The sequence below is a fragment of the Stegostoma tigrinum genome, chromosome 12 (genome assembly GCF_030684315.1).
Source record: "Stegostoma tigrinum isolate sSteTig4 chromosome 12, sSteTig4.hap1, whole genome shotgun sequence".
Lineage (NCBI taxonomy): Eukaryota > Metazoa > Chordata > Chondrichthyes > Orectolobiformes > Stegostomatidae > Stegostoma > Stegostoma tigrinum.
This window is the reverse complement of record NC_081365.1, coordinates 27,031,347-27,047,098: the sequence shown is the minus strand read 5'-3', so window position 1 is coordinate 27,047,098 and position 15,752 is coordinate 27,031,347. Positions and strand designations below refer to the sequence as shown.

The 15,752-nt window shown below is 40.2% G+C and overlaps 1 protein-coding gene across 1 annotated transcript in view; it reads right to left on the bottom strand.

The window, feature by feature from the left end:
• The window catches only part of pou1f1 (POU class 1 homeobox 1), a 48,759-nt gene extending 33,124 nt beyond the window's left edge, over window positions 1-15,635 (bottom strand). Inside the window, exon 1 of the mRNA XM_048540986.2 lies at window positions 15,468-15,635. The gene's annotated coding sequence lies outside the window, so the exon portion shown is untranslated. The remainder of the gene's footprint in view (window positions 1-15,467) is intronic.
• Between the last annotated feature and the right edge of the window lie 117 nt (window positions 15,636-15,752).

Below are 15,752 nucleotides of genomic sequence, written 5' to 3'. Positions count from 1 at the left end.
TAGAAATAATTTGCTTCACTTTGTTTCAGAGGAATAATATAAATAAGAAAATGAACTGGACTAGAATTTTTGATTCTGAGCCGCTGTAATAGCTCCTGGGCTCAACCATTTTGCCATCAAATGCACATCAGTCTGAATAAAGAATACCTATCAGATTGAAAAGATTTACAAACAGAATCATAGACCTTTGCCAAAATACATGAATTGACACAAGCACCAATGTATTCATTCGGCCTTTGGCCAATGTTTCGTTGCACAAATCCGGTTTTAATTAAGTGTGGAATCGTGTTTTTGGCTCAATGTTTTTCCTTGATGTTGACATCTGTAGAAATACACGCCAAGGAGGGATTATGAGATTTTGACTGGGGACAATTTCCCATGCTCAAGAACAAATGGCGTTACATTGGATGGCGTGCAGTAAGTTTATTACAGGCGGACGGTCACTAACTCGCTTACCGCTGGCTGAATTAATTTAAAAAATCTAAAATAACAACATTAAGCCTTCATAAAGCAGTTCGAACTAAATTAGAAAATAACACTTATTCCATTAAACCGGCATAAACTGTAGCAGATCAAGTCTCTCAGCACCTGTCCATAGAATCGGAGAGGAGAAGGTAAACATCTCAATCGAGGATTTAAAGTGGCAGCAGAAACTGATTCCCACAAGTATCAAAAAACAGTTGCAACTTTGTTTTAAAATAAGCCGTTCAGAGTCTTTTTATAGGGACAATGCAATAATTGCTCGGATCTTACTAACAAATGATAAATGAATTACAGACCAATGGTTTCTCTTTTCATTTGAATGCACTTTCTTTTAAAGGTTTATCCCTCATCGATTGAAGTGCTTTCCTCATTCAAAGAATCAATAGAAGTTTATGACGAAGGAGGTGGCCGGGCCATTCTTGGCTGTGTGGGCTCGCTAAGATATTCCTGTTTTGCTTCATTGTTTGTCCAATGCCTATCCTCTTATGCCTTGCACCATCGTCCTTTTTCTGTTATAATTTTGTTCCCCTTTCGCCCAATAGCGGACCTTCCCTTCGCTGTATTAACATTTTCTCATAACCTGCTGCATCTCGAGTTTCTTTCCAGGCTTGATATAAGATGATTATCTTGAAGTGTCAATTCTGGTTCTCTTTCCAGGGGTGCTGCTAGAGCTGCCGATTACTTTCAGCATTTTCTGTTTGTAATTTCTCTGAAAAAGCTGCTTATCATTTTGTACAATTCCACTAGACCGGTGTTAAAAACCTTTTTGTTTTAATATGCTTTGTCTATCAGAAATTTTATTGAAAGCGGAATACTAGTATAGTGTATGTGCAACACGAGAAAACTACCATTGTAACTGGTCATGTATACCACATTAATTTTTAACATATTTTAAGACTGCACAAAGCATGGCAAATCTCTCCTTTCTCACAATAGATAAAAGCATGCTGAAATGCATGAGTATTCCCCAAATGTGAATTTCCCACAAAATTTTGACTGGAATTCTTTAAATTTGATATTCTTACTTCAAATATTTTCCCAATAAATAGACATCAGTTTGAACAGGTAATGTGTATTTCATATTTGTGGCTATAAAGTTAACACACGGATCATAATAATTATGGGAAAATTAATTTTGGCACACTAAACTGAGAATTATTCAAGCAAAAATGTAATCAATACCCAATCTGGATTTGAACTCTTTGGCTCATTGGTAAAACTTTGCCTTGAAACTGGAAAGTTAGCAAACTAACGTTTTATATATATATACTAATGTATGTTTTAAACAGGGGAGGCAAATAGGATTATAAATGCTTGTTACTCAACATTGTGGTAGCCATCTCCCGGTGAAGAATTAACACAAGAACATACTGGTTGGTCTCAATGGCCTCCTGTGCTATATAGCATATGCCTCTTTAGAATGACAACATTGAGTACAAGTTATTTTTGAAGTTTGATTTCCTGTATTGAAAGGTTGTTTCATTTCCCTTGAATTGTGCTAGATTTAAAAGAAGGGCAACTAAGTTGTAAAATCAAGGCATGTCCAAGTGTCGGGAAAGTATGTTCTCACTAGTAGAAGCTAATTATTTTGCAAATTAGCATTCCACTAGCAGGAAGCACAACAAATAGAGTCATTAGCTGAAGATTCTGATGAATCTCTCTACACTGTACAAAGAGATTAGTTCAGTCAGGTCGTTCAGTGAGAAATGGGTTGCGACTGTTTAGAATGCTGAATGCAGAAAGAGAAGATCAAGTCAACACAAAGTGTTAGTCAGAAACCAACACAACATAGAACAGTACAGCACAGGAACAGGCCCTTCAGCTCACCATGTCTGTGCCAACATTCATGCCATTATAAACTAATTTTGCAACATCATAACCTCATAAGCTTGTGCAGTGTGGTGACCAACAGTTATGGTGAGCAGATGTAAAAACAGTGCAGTTGTTTGCTGGATTTATCAACTTTTCAGCAAAATTCTTGGTCAATTTGCCATTGGTGTGTGAACCAAATCTCTGCAAATGATGTCCAATAGAGTTGTTGAATGGAACAAGAAAAAGCATTTTAAAAAATCAGTCAATTAGCGATGGCAACATTTGTTCTGAAATACTATCACGTAGTTGATGATGTTAACCTGCAGTGTGGCATTCGCAAAACTGGATTTGGAACAACCCTAATGCAGCAAGGGCAACTGGTTATATTTGTATATCGGGTTTTAATGTGAACAAAATGACACTGTGTTCAGAATGAGAAACAGATCATGAGTATTGATTTTGCTTGTAAATATTTCTAATAATATTTACTTGGAAGAGATGACGTGACAGTCGAGTCTGATCACAAGCCATTCAAAGCATGTCCCTCAATTTGCTCCTATTTGATACAAAGTGCCAGCAAAGCATGTTACTCCAGTTACAGAGATATCATCTGGACATGATATATGAGCAGGTGAAATAGACATACATTATAGACATGCTATTGAGAGTAGGAATCTGTATGAAGAAAGTAAAGAATGCTCTGACAGAGTGTGAAGACTTCCAGCTCCAATGGCTTAAGATACTTTGTTATTAACCCAGTAATGACATTGAATATGATAGACAAGTACTTATTTAAATTGGAAGACATACTGAACAAGATGCAACTCTTCAAGTGTCACATGAGCTGGTGATTAAAGGATGGCCTGAAAGCATTAAGGACACTGCTATACTTTCAAGAGCACCTTGGGCATAAACAGACAAATTAACAGTCCAAGGTGGCACATTAAACAGAACAAATAGAGTCAATCAGCTGACAGGACAGATGCTAAAGTGCATCCATGCAAGCCACCACTGGGCAACATGTACAATGAAATAAAACACCACATCAGCCAGTGGTGCGATGAGCACCATATAAGCAAGCTGGAAAGCCACTGATGAAACATTGTATCCCAGACTGACCATAGATTAAGTTGCAGTAGACCACTTCGCTGCTATAGAAACTGATTAGCTTGTTGCGATAGACTATGACTCTAACTACTAAGAGATAGGCTGGCTGACTTCAGTGAATATGTGAGATTGTAGAATGACTAAAAACATACTTTTATGGCATTCCAGACACTGTGATTACTGACAATGGCCCCAGTCCATGACTGAAAAATTCAACATCATACATCATCACCATACTATCCCCAGTCAAATGGAAAGGCTGAAGTGGCACTGAAAATCACCAAAAGAACCAGAAAGGATGCAAGCAAATTCAGAACAACCATTGAGAATAGAAACACACTCACTGAAGGCATGAAAAGTGGTTCAGTCCAAGGACTAATGTCACACTACACCCAAACTGCTCTTCAAGTAACAAAAAAATTGTGAAACCAGAAGTGGTATCACATCTGACTGACAAAATCATGGCAAAATGACAGAAAGCCAAATTTTCATAGAATCTCTACAATGTGGATACAGGCCCTTCAGCCCAACATGTCCACACCAACCCCCTCAGCATCCCACCCAAACCCATAATCTACACATCCCTGAACACTATGGGCAATTTAGCATGGCCAATTTACCTAACCTGCACATCTTTGGACTTTGGGAGGAAACCGGAGCACCCGGAGGAAACCCACGCAGACGTAGAGAGAATGTGCAAACTCCACACAGACAGTCGCCCGACGGTGGAATCAAACCTAGATCCCTGGCACTGTGAGTGCTAACTACTGAGCCACACCATGCTTTGACGATGTTACTAGACCACTGCCAGAGTTGACTATTGAAGTTAGGATGCAAAGTGTCAGCCTGATTGGCAAATTGGAACCTGCAAATGATTCCCACCTCAACTGTTTGCAGTGAAAATGAATGACTACATTTACCACTGCAATAACAGGCACATAATTGCAACTGGTGAAGTGGTGCCTTCACAGCTTGCAGCTGATCAGAAAGATGTGAACCCATCACTTGCAGAAAACACAAATCAACCATCAATTCCAAAGGACACCAACAATGGAAATGGAACAACTGTTACTGTGGCAATGGCAACTCATGTGGTAACAACACTCTCCGTAGAAGGAACATTACCCAGGTTAATAGCCAAGGACAATTCACAAACAGCCAATTAAGATGTCAGCATGATTTAATGACTGTCTGTGCAATGTATGTGCAGACATTCATGAGAATATTGAAGTGTTTATGCATGAGAATAGTTTGTACATAGTGGGTAACTTAGGGAACTCAGTATAAATTATAATGTATGCAAACATTTTTGCAATGAAAAGGGGATATTAAGGGTGGAATTGCAATAATTTACTAATGTAGCTGCTGGCTTGCTATAGGCATGTGGCTTCATCTAGGCCTGAAACGTCAGCTTTCCTGCTCCTAAGATGCTGCTTGGCCTGCTGTGTTCATCCAGCTCCACACCTTGTTATCTTAGTGGGCTGGCAGAAGGCTTTTGCTTTACTAAAATTCAAAAAGGGCAAAATAGCAGCCCAAGAAATCATATATACTACAATTTTTTTTTGTTTCATGGAATGTGGGCATTGCAGGCTGGGGAAGCATTTATTGCCCATTCCTGTTTGCCCATGATAAGCCTTTTTCAGCCGCTGCAGAATACTTGCTGTAGATAGACCCACAATGCTGTTAGGGAGAGAATTCCAGAGTTTTGATTCAGTGACGCTGAGTGAACAAAAATGTATTTCAAAGTCAAGATGGTGAGTGGCTTGGAGCGAGTCGTGCAGGTGGTGGTATTTTCATGCATCTGCTGCTCTGGCCCTTCTAGGTGGAAGTAGCTGTGAGTTTGGAAGATGTGTTTAAAGATAATTGATGAATTTCTGTAGTGTATCTGGTAGATGGTGCACACTGCTGCCACTGAGAATTGGTGATCGAGGGAAGAGATATATGTGGACATTGTTCCAAACAAGCATGTTGTAAAGGCAACAATCTCTCCCTCAATGTCAGCAAAATGAAGGAATTGGTCATTAACATCAGGAAACAGACTGGAGGCGATTCCCCTGTCTGTATCAATGATGGAGATGGTCAAGGGCTTCAAGTTTCTAGGATTAAATATCACCAACAATCTATCCTGGTCCATCCAAATCGATGCTATGGTTAAGAAGGCACACAAAAGCTTCTACTTTCTAATTAGGCTAAGGAAATTCAGCAACTCTTACCAAATTTTGCAGATGCATCACAGAGAGCATCCAGATGCAGCACAGCTTGGTATGGCAACAGCTTTGCCGAAAACCACAAGAATTCATAGAGAATTATGAACTCTGCCAAGCCCATCACAGAAACCTGCCTCCCAACCATTGACTCCATCTATACTTCCCGCTGCCTCTAGAAAACATAATCATAACCCAACTTTGATTGCGCAGAAGGTATAAAAGTTTGAAAACACGTATCAACAGATTCTCAAGAATGGCTTCTTCCTTATTGTTATAGGACTTTTGAATGAAACTCTCACATATTAAAGTTGATCTTTCTTTGCACCTCCTCTGTCACTGTAAAGCTATACTCTGTGTTCTGTTCAATTACCCTGTTGTACTTATGTATAGTATGATTTGCCCAGATAGCATGCAAAACAATACTTTTCACTGTATCATACCACTTGTCGCACTAATAAAATCAAATAAAAAGAAGAAGGAAACACAGATAATGTAAGGGGAGCATGGTGAGGACAGTAGACCACAAACAGGGCATGCATGCCATGAATCCTTTGTAACTCCAAGCTGAGTAAGAGCTATGTAAAATATCAATGTAAGTTATACATTTTGAATGCTCAAAAAGTATTGTACACTTTCTTAAAACATTTAAGTAACGTCAACCGACATTCACATAGCCTCCAACTGACCCCCATCATAACAAACTGCGATTGACAAATGCAGGTATTATTTTGCAAGCATTATGCAATGGCTTCCGTTATGTGGCCTCGCACTGTGACTTTTCATTACCAGAATGAAACCAGAACAATCTGAAATTCACTTCACTGAGAGTGCTGGTGAGAAGTGACCTCTGGGGAAGATTTTGGGAAAAGTCAGCTCAGTCATCACACCTGAGAACAGGATTGCGAGGACCCAGGGCTCAACAGGAAGAAGAGCATCCAACAGAGGGTGGTAGTGTGAATTGACTGAGTAGGACTCTGGGGGAAGTAGCAGCCTTACTTGATCTACTATACCAGGAGTATGGTGGGAGCTGTACTTCCTGACATCACAAGTTCAAAAGTAATGTTTGGGACAGAAGGGCTTCTGATTGGTGAGCAGTGGTCAGGTGACTTTTTCTGCACATTCAATTTCCATGAACCTTTTCATACCTTTAAAGTTTTAAAGTAGTAGGATTTGGGCTAGTAGTGGCCAATAGTGGCTCAGTGGTTTGTGCCAGTGCCTCACAGTGCCAGGGACCTGGATTTGATTCCACCATCAGGTAACTGTCTGTGGGACTTGTGGCTATTCTGCACATTCTTGCTGTGGCTGTGTGTGTTTTCTCCAGGTGCTCTGGTTTTACCCCACAGTCCAAAGATGTGCAGGTTAGGTGGATGAGCTATGGGAAATGCCGGGTTACAGGAATTGGGTGGGATGCACTTTGAACCTGATGGGACAAACGGCCTGCTACCACACTGTAGAATTCAATGAAAAGAAGTCCAGTGCGGAGATTTAGAGTTGTACCTAGACTGTTGTTTACAGAGTTGTGCATTTGGCATTTTTTAGTGAAACTGTAATACTGGTGCCCATCTAGATATCTGTAAATTAATTTAATAGAAATTTATTTTTAGTTAAATAATTATTAGAAAGTAGAAATGGCAGCCAGTGAGATAGTTTGCTTTATATACAATTTGAACATCCCTGATTACATCTGCTCCTGTCAGTCCACAGGCATTGGTTCCAGCAGCAGTTGGATACATTTAAGAGGTGGAAAGCATCCTAGGCAGGAGTTTTCAAGTAATGGTCACACCCAAGGTTCAGGCGGATGGATGGGTGACTGCTAGCAGGGGCAGGTAACCAGTGCAGGAGTCCCCTGTGGTTATCCTCCTCTCTAATAAGTATACCAGTTTTGACAGGGTTTGGGGTTTTGTTTATCAGGGAGTGAACTATACAATAAATGGAAAAGCCCTGGGGAAAATTGATGCGCAGAGAGATCTGGGTGTTCAGGTCCACTGTACCCTGAAGGTGACAACGCAGGTCAATAGGGTGGTCAAGAAGGCGTACGGCATGCTTTCCTTTGTCGGATGGGGTATTGAGTACAAGAGTTGGCAGGCCATGCTGCAGTTGTATAGGACTTTGGTTCGGCCACATTTGGAATACTGTGTACAGAGCTGCGTACAGTTCTGGTCGCCACATAACCAAAAGGATGTGGATGCTTTGGAGGGGGTGCAGAGGAGGGTCACCAGGATGTTGCCTGGTATGGACGGTGCTAGCTATGAAGACAGGCTGAGTAGATTAGGATTATTTACATTCGAAAGACGGAGATTGAGCGGGGACTTGATTGAGGTCTACAAAATCATGAGAGGTATAGAGCAAGAAGCTTTTTCCCAGAGTGGGGGCTTAATTACTACGGCTCATGATTTCAAGGTGAGAGGGGAAAAGTTTAAGGGAGATCTGCGTGGAACGTTCTTTACACAGAAGGTGGTGGGTGCCTGGAATGCGTTGCCAGTGGAGGTGGTAGAGGCGGGCACAATAGTGTCATTTAAGATGTGTCTAGACAGACACATAAATGGGCAGGGAGCAGAGGGATACAGATCCTTGGAAAATAGATGACAGGTTTAGACAGAGGATCTGGATCAGTGCAGGCTTGGAGGGCCAAAGGGCCCGTTCCTGTGCTGTAATTTTCTTTGTTCTTTGAATGGTGACAGTAGCAGTCAGAGCGGTAACGCCACAGTTAGCTTTGTTGTACAGTAGTGAGGGTCAAAGTGCAGCAGAGCAGTAGTAATAGAGGACTATATAGTCAGAGGCACCAATAGGTGTTTCTGTGGCTGCAAGAGAGACTCCAGGATGATGTGTTGCCTCCCTGGTGCCAGAGTCAAGGATGTCTCTGAGTGGGCATGGGATATTCTCAAAAGGGAGGTTGAGCAGCCAGAAGTTGTGGTACATTGTTACTAACAATAGGCAGGAAGAGCGGCGAGCTCTTGCACAGGGAGTTCAGGGAGTTAGGTAGTAAGTTGAAAAGCAGGATCTTTAGCGTTGTAACCTCAGGATTACTCCCTGTGCCAGGTGCCAGCGAGGCTGGGAATAGGACAATAGTGCAGTGAAATATGTGGCTAAAGAGCTAGTGTAGGAGGGAGAGCTTCAGATATGTGGAAGAGTGGGATGTTTTCCAGGGCAGTTAGGATTTGTACGAAAAGGATTGGTTGCATCCATACTGGAATTTTAGTTAGGTCACCTTTAGAATATTGTGTACAGTTCTGGTGGCCACACTACCAGAAAGATGTGGAGGCTTTGGAGAGGGTACAGAAAAGATTTACCAGGATGTTTCCTGGTCTGGAGGGTTTTAGCTAAGAGAAGAGATTGGACAAATTTGATTTGTTTTCACTTGAATATTGGAGGCTGAGGGGCGAGCTGATAGACATTTACAAAATTATGAAGGGCATGGATAGAATGGATAGTCAGAGTCCTTTTCCTAGGGGACAAATGTCAATTACTAGAGGACATAGGTTTAATGTGAAAGGGATAAATTTAAAGGAGATGTGAAAGGTGAGCTGTTTTACTCAGAGGGTGGTAAGTGCTTGGAATGTGCTGCCAGAGGAGTGGTGGAAGCGGATACAATGGCAAAGTTTAAGAGGCTTCTTGACAGATTTATGAACAGGCCAGGAATAGAGGGACACTGACTGCTTTGAAGCAAGGGGCTTTTATTTAGAAAGGCCTTATATATCGTTATGGGTTCGGTGGGCCTGAGGAACTGTTTCTGATCTGTCCTCTTCTTTTGTTCTTTGTTATCATTATTGACTCCTTAGGCTGTCGATTTAGAAAGTGCTTCAATGGAGAAGGTGTGAACAATAAAGATCTCTCTTAAAACCATCTTCATATTTACGCAAAGGCACCAAACAAAATTATCGAGAGGAATGTTCGAATTACAAGTACAAAAATGACTATTTTTGAATTCGGGAGAGCTCCTGCAATCACCAGACGACCAAAGCCGAGTTCCTCATTCTACACTGCAGTTGTAGGTCCGGTTCTGAGGAAGGGCCACCAGACACGAAATGTTAACTCTGACTATTTTCTTCACAGATGCTGCCAGACCTGCTGAGCTTTTCCAGCAGCTTCTGTTCTTGTTCCTGATTTAGAGCATCCGCAGCTCTTTCAGGTTTTAGTTGCAAGTCGGTCATTTATACACAGAGAGTGAGCAAATGAGGAATCCATCCGGAAGACAATGCTGTGGAAATAATTTGCCAACCTACAGCAGATGTTTTATTGGTACAAAACATTACTGCCATCTTTTTGTTTTCCGTATATCACCTTCATTGCGCTAGAGTGTCGACAGAGACTAATAAACAAAATCCATAATTATAGTCCCACTCTGTCCCAATATTACGCATCCCACAATATTCAAACACCATGAGAAATAAAAACCGAAAGAAGGGTCACCAGACCCGAAATGTTAACTCGAGTGTTTTTCACAGATGCTGTTAGCCCTGCTAAGCTTTTCCAGTAATGTCTGTTTTTGTACCATATGAAATAAAGCACTGCTCTCAGATCAGTTTCTGCAGAACTACAAAGTGATAAAATAATGCACCAAGTGGTATTGCGCTGCTAAGGATATTCGCCCACGATAAGGTTTCTGTGCCCATTGACGTCATTCTTCAATGAAGAGTTTTATTATTTTAATCTATTTGCTCGATATCCTCGGGGTTGGCAGCTGACAGGAAAAGCTGATTCCATTCTTCATGTTCGCTTTCGACCCCTCACATCCAGTTCCATTCCATCTAATTAATATTCGTGTAACTTGGTGAAAAACACCGTCTGTTCAGCGGGCTCTGCAGTTTTGGATTTCACTGCATAAACACGAGCTGCAGTCATGACGATAATTTCATCAACATATTCACCATCCCAGCCGCGTACAACCACAGGTCACACGCCAGATTCAAGTTCCCTTGACACTAACACCTTCTCCCGTACCCCGCCACCCCACCCCGCTTCCAAACCCACAACTCCCACCTTCGGATCAACCTTGCCTAAGGAGCACTGTATCTGACATACTCGTCCACTGGCCTCCTTAGTCTTCTACCCAGGACCTCAAATACCCAGTGGGTGATGTAAACTACACAGGAGTTTTACCGTCTAGCGCCAGATATAGATGAGGTGATTGTTTAACTGAATCCATCTGTTCCCTTTGTAAATCTGGGGACACAGTGATCTAGTGACTCTGTCAGCGATCTCGTAATCCAGAAATTGAGATTAAAATTCCACAACAATTTCAAATCAATTGATAAACCTAGAATTGAAATCTCATTTCAGTAAGTTGAAGTTATCATTAATAAATATAAAATCTGTCTGTTTCACTAACGTCCTTTGCGGCGGGAAATCTGCCCTGTTTTGATGTGCAGTCCTGTCCCATGTGATTCCAGACCCCCAGGACTGTGATTGAGTCTTAGCTACCCTCTGAAATAGCTTGACAATCCATTCAGTTCACAGGACATTAGGGATAGGCAACAACTGATCAGTGACCACCGCAAGCCCCCAACACCGCCACTCCACGAAAAAAAACGTAACGATGAAATCCAGCTCTCTGTTCCAGGTTACTTTAATTACACATCACACTAGGTCCTTGGTCTTCTAGATTCAATTCAACTCAATGTTAGCACTTACTACTGACCTGGGTACAGACATAAACAGCTTCAAGCCTAAAGTGCAACTTTCTCTCTGATAGCAGACACTGGCTAAAATATGAAGGATGCATGAGGCCTCCCAAATAGGGAGGAGGAAGGAGGAAGGAGGTGGGGATCCTTCATCAGTAGATGGACTGCAATGGTGGAGAGGTTAAAAAGAACATGGGGAAATGTGTGTGTTTCTGGGAAGATTCATATTTTTGGCAATCCTTAGACTTGTGAAGGTGCAATAGAGTGGACTGGTAAGTCACTTCATTTGGGTCTAAAGTGTCCACCATTAGAGTTATGCATAGGCCAGACTGGGTAAGGGCAACAGCCTTTTTTTAATCTGAATGACAGTTTTGACCTAGTTTAGTTTTTACAATAATCCAGTAGTTTTGTAATTACTTTTATGAATTGCCAGCATTTTAAAATCAATTTCTAGGTTTTTATACAGGTTCCAATTCTCAACATGCAATGGTGGGACTTAAACTCACATTTTTAGGTTTAATAGTCACTAGCCTAGAAACACGGCCATTGCATTACTGTAGCCCAGTTGACTTCTCTCAGTGACAAATCTCTTCGACTTCATCTAATCACATAGCTGTTTGATTTTTTCCCCCATTCTATTCTCCTACTTGGCTCTTAAAATAGAATATTCATCTTTATTCTTTTCTGGTTCTCCAGTAGATCAATCGCCTGAATGATTAGCAGCACAATGGCTCCTTCGTTAGCACAGCTGCTTCGCAGATCCAGGGACCCAGGTTTGATATCCACCTTGGGCAACTGTCTGTGTGGAGTTGACATGTTCTCCCTGTGTCTGCATGCCCAGTCTAGCTTAGATTGGGTAAGGTATCTGAAAAGGCTTGAAATCAGGGGAAGTTAGTAATATGGGCATTTGTTCTCCATGATCTGGAGGTGGCTCACTAACTAAAACGATAGTCTTCAGACACAAATAACAAATCTGTTATGTGAATTCCAGTACTGTGAGTTAATTGTGAATCATTGTTAACTGGCGGATTCTTCATTGCAATGACTCTTCCAATCAGCATCTATGTGCCAGCCAATCAACAGTCTCCTCTCAAACAGTAATAATGTTGGTTTTCTTCTAACCTGGTATATTTGCAAATTATCCTGATGAGTGCAATGTGTCTTTTTTCAACAATACTTTAGTTACTGACTACAAATATCTAGGTATCAAGGTGGATGATAAAAGGGGAAAAAACAAAACGCAACTATTGTACCTAAGAACATTCACATTTTTACTACATTAAAATGTCATGAAAATATTCCATACAGCTATTCTTTTTGAGTGTCTCTTTCAGCACTATTGTCTTTGGAAAGTAGGCTCATCAAGGATAGTGAGATTGTTGAAGCAGGCAGCAAGAGTTTTTGATGAGCAGATCATTTTTGAAAAAAGCTGTTGAAGAATTTTGACAAAAGAGTGTTGTGGACAACAAGAATGATTTATTGCCTCAGCATTAATGTTGAATGCATTCAGGTAAAAAACTACAGCCCATGGATGCAGGACACTTGTTTGTGCGCTTCACTATAACAGTTCTTTCTGGGAGTTTGATGAATGGATGAGGTTTTGCACTAATAATTAGACTCGGTGATTATTTTATTACATCAGAATAATTTTTAATACAGTTTAATTAAAGTTAGTCTTCTATGATAAGGTAATTTTCTTTTTAAACTTTTATTATTCATTAATTCTTTTTAGCAAATGCAAAATGGACCTGAAATGAATTTCTGTACAGATAATAAAGTGAAAATGAATTGGACAGAATAATTGCAGAGTAAAGATTTCTTTTGCTCACTATCAACAAGTTTTGCAGTCATGCAGCATGCACAATGTCAATTTTCCTGATTAGAATTTTTTTTCCCCTGAGCATCAGTGGAGTTAATTCACATTTTGGAAAGCAAATGGTGCAGAATTCCAGATACATCTACCAATGTGACTTGGAAGAGATGCAAACTGCATCTCTTGAGGATGTGAGTTGTTCCACAAGTATTATTTCCTTTAAGATTGAAAGGAAAGCAATCCTAATATGGCATCAAAGCTAGCTTAAAACATCCACCTCTAAGACACTTTGCATACTTATCCAACCTCACTTTAATAATTTGAGATCATGGATTCTCTCTTCTTCATGCTATGTATGTAATAACAATAACAATAAATTTAAAGGGTCAAACCATCTCTGTCTCACGCCAATTCTAGCCATATACATTTTTAGTAGTTGGGAGAATACTTTCTTCACACTTGTGTTCAAGATGACATTCTCACAGGCAAGGCTAGTCTCAGCCTGGTATGTACCAAACAATGTGAACAATGTGGTTCTGCCAGGCTGCTACTCAAGCTGTAAGGGATCAATTCTCTCAGTTGGCCAGATGGATGATTTTTAATGCGGAATGTGTGTGTTCAATCCTATATCAACTTAGATTACGGTGAAGGACTGTCCTCCTGCCTGAGGCATGGTGACCCTCAGCTTAAACTATCACCAGTTATTTCTCTGAAATGGGAGAGCAGCCCTATAGTCTGGTAAGACTATGGCAACTTTTGCTTTTACTCAGCTGTATCTTCCAGGGACTTACCAGGAGTTCTCAAATCCAGGTTTATGAACTGTATGCATTCAGTAAAGTGCTATTACAATCTTCTTGTCAGAGTTATATATTGCTTAAAAATCAAAAACAAAATCACATGCTTTTGATCAGGAACAAAAACAAGTTGCTGGAAAAGCTCAGCAAGTCGGGAAGCATCTGTGAAGAAAAATCAAAATTAACATTTCGGGTCCAGTGACTCCTCCCCAGATCTGCAGAGCTTTTCCAGCAACTTCTATTTTTATTCATATATTGCTTAATTTTTGTGCATTTCTAGAACCAGATCTGCATTCTCCCCTTCAATCATGTTGGCACTTTGATATCAATGATGGTATGGCTACAGCAATGGTTACCAAAAAATAATTAGGATGTGCTGGTTGCCTAACATGGGCACAGAAGCAAATATGGCAACGTATGAATTTAAACTTGTTCAAATTTACTTCAGAAGCATGGGGGATTCACAACCATAACATTTTCTACACTATTTCTTTACCAGGTTTATTATTTTGCAATGTACTCTTGATGTCATGGAAGTTTTGAGTTTTCTGGATAAACTATTAAATTTGTAATTGTTGGAGTCCAAATGCTCAGTGGAAATATAAAGAAAATTCAGTGTCACATTGAATTGTGGAGATTAAATTTCATTAATCATTACCAACTGGTACGGTTGAGTTGTTCGATGCAGGATTTATTTATATGCAGTAGCAGTAACAAGGTTTCAGGAACACTGGCACATGTTTTTAGCAAGAATGTGGCAACAGGGCTCAGAGATATAGTGATTTGGAAGAAAATTGGACAGCACAAACCTGAAATAAAATCACAAACAGGCAGAAGTAGACTGCCGGGAGGAAAGCAACTTACAAGAAATGAGACAACCTGATGTTTCTGAGAAAATTGCTTACTATTATTTAGCCCTGAGCTTGAAGAAAGCCTGTTAGCTAGTGTTCATCCATCAGCCTTGGTCATTGCAGTTGTACTATCACCGATACTGGAATGGCAATATGGTTCTGGATGAAACACAGGTGAATGTTCCTGAAATGGAGTAAAACTAAATGGTGTAAAAACCCGTTTGAGATGATGATATCGTCACTTGTCACCATGATGAACTTGACTCAAGTACACTGCAAATTAAATTTTAAAGCGTGCCAGCAAATATATTCAAACTACAGCTGGGGTTCCAACTGAGATTCTGAAGAATGCACTTAATCGATTCGACATTACTATGCTAAAGGCATTATATAAATGCAAGTTGTTGTCTGCATCATTATACTAGAATGGTAAAATGAGCAAGAGTCAATTTAAGATAGAATCAGCTAGTGTGCAAATTAAATATTTATAATGCACACAATTCTAAAACTTGAGTTGCACTATTACAAATTATGACTCATACAAGTGTTCTGCTCAGAAATTTTGCTTCAATGCAAATTTACACTTCAAGGGCAACCTAAGGACTGCATAAAGATTCACATACATTGAGTTAATTACCAGATAAACATACAATCTCAGGAAAGTCTCTAAAATAATAAGTATCGTTGCCTAAATTGCAACTAATACACATTATATTTTTGGTTGTTATTTGCTCTGTACCAAACCTGAAAGAATGGCTAAAGCATGTGTTTTTACTTACCTTTTGCTCATCTGTAGCCTTCCCATAATCTCACAGGGACATGTTGCCTCCATTCTGAAATCATAGACTTTTAGCTCCTTTTGCTCCGAACTCCTATCATTCAGAAAAAAAAGCTGAAAGTGCCCCACTTTAAAAGGAATAGAGAGCTTTGCATTCTCAACACTAATCAATTGCTTGCAGCAAGTGAATGTTTGATCAGGAAACAATCTACCTGTGAGAATAAATACATTTATAAAATGGACATGAAATATTTAACACAAGTATTAGCCCATTCTGCAGTATATC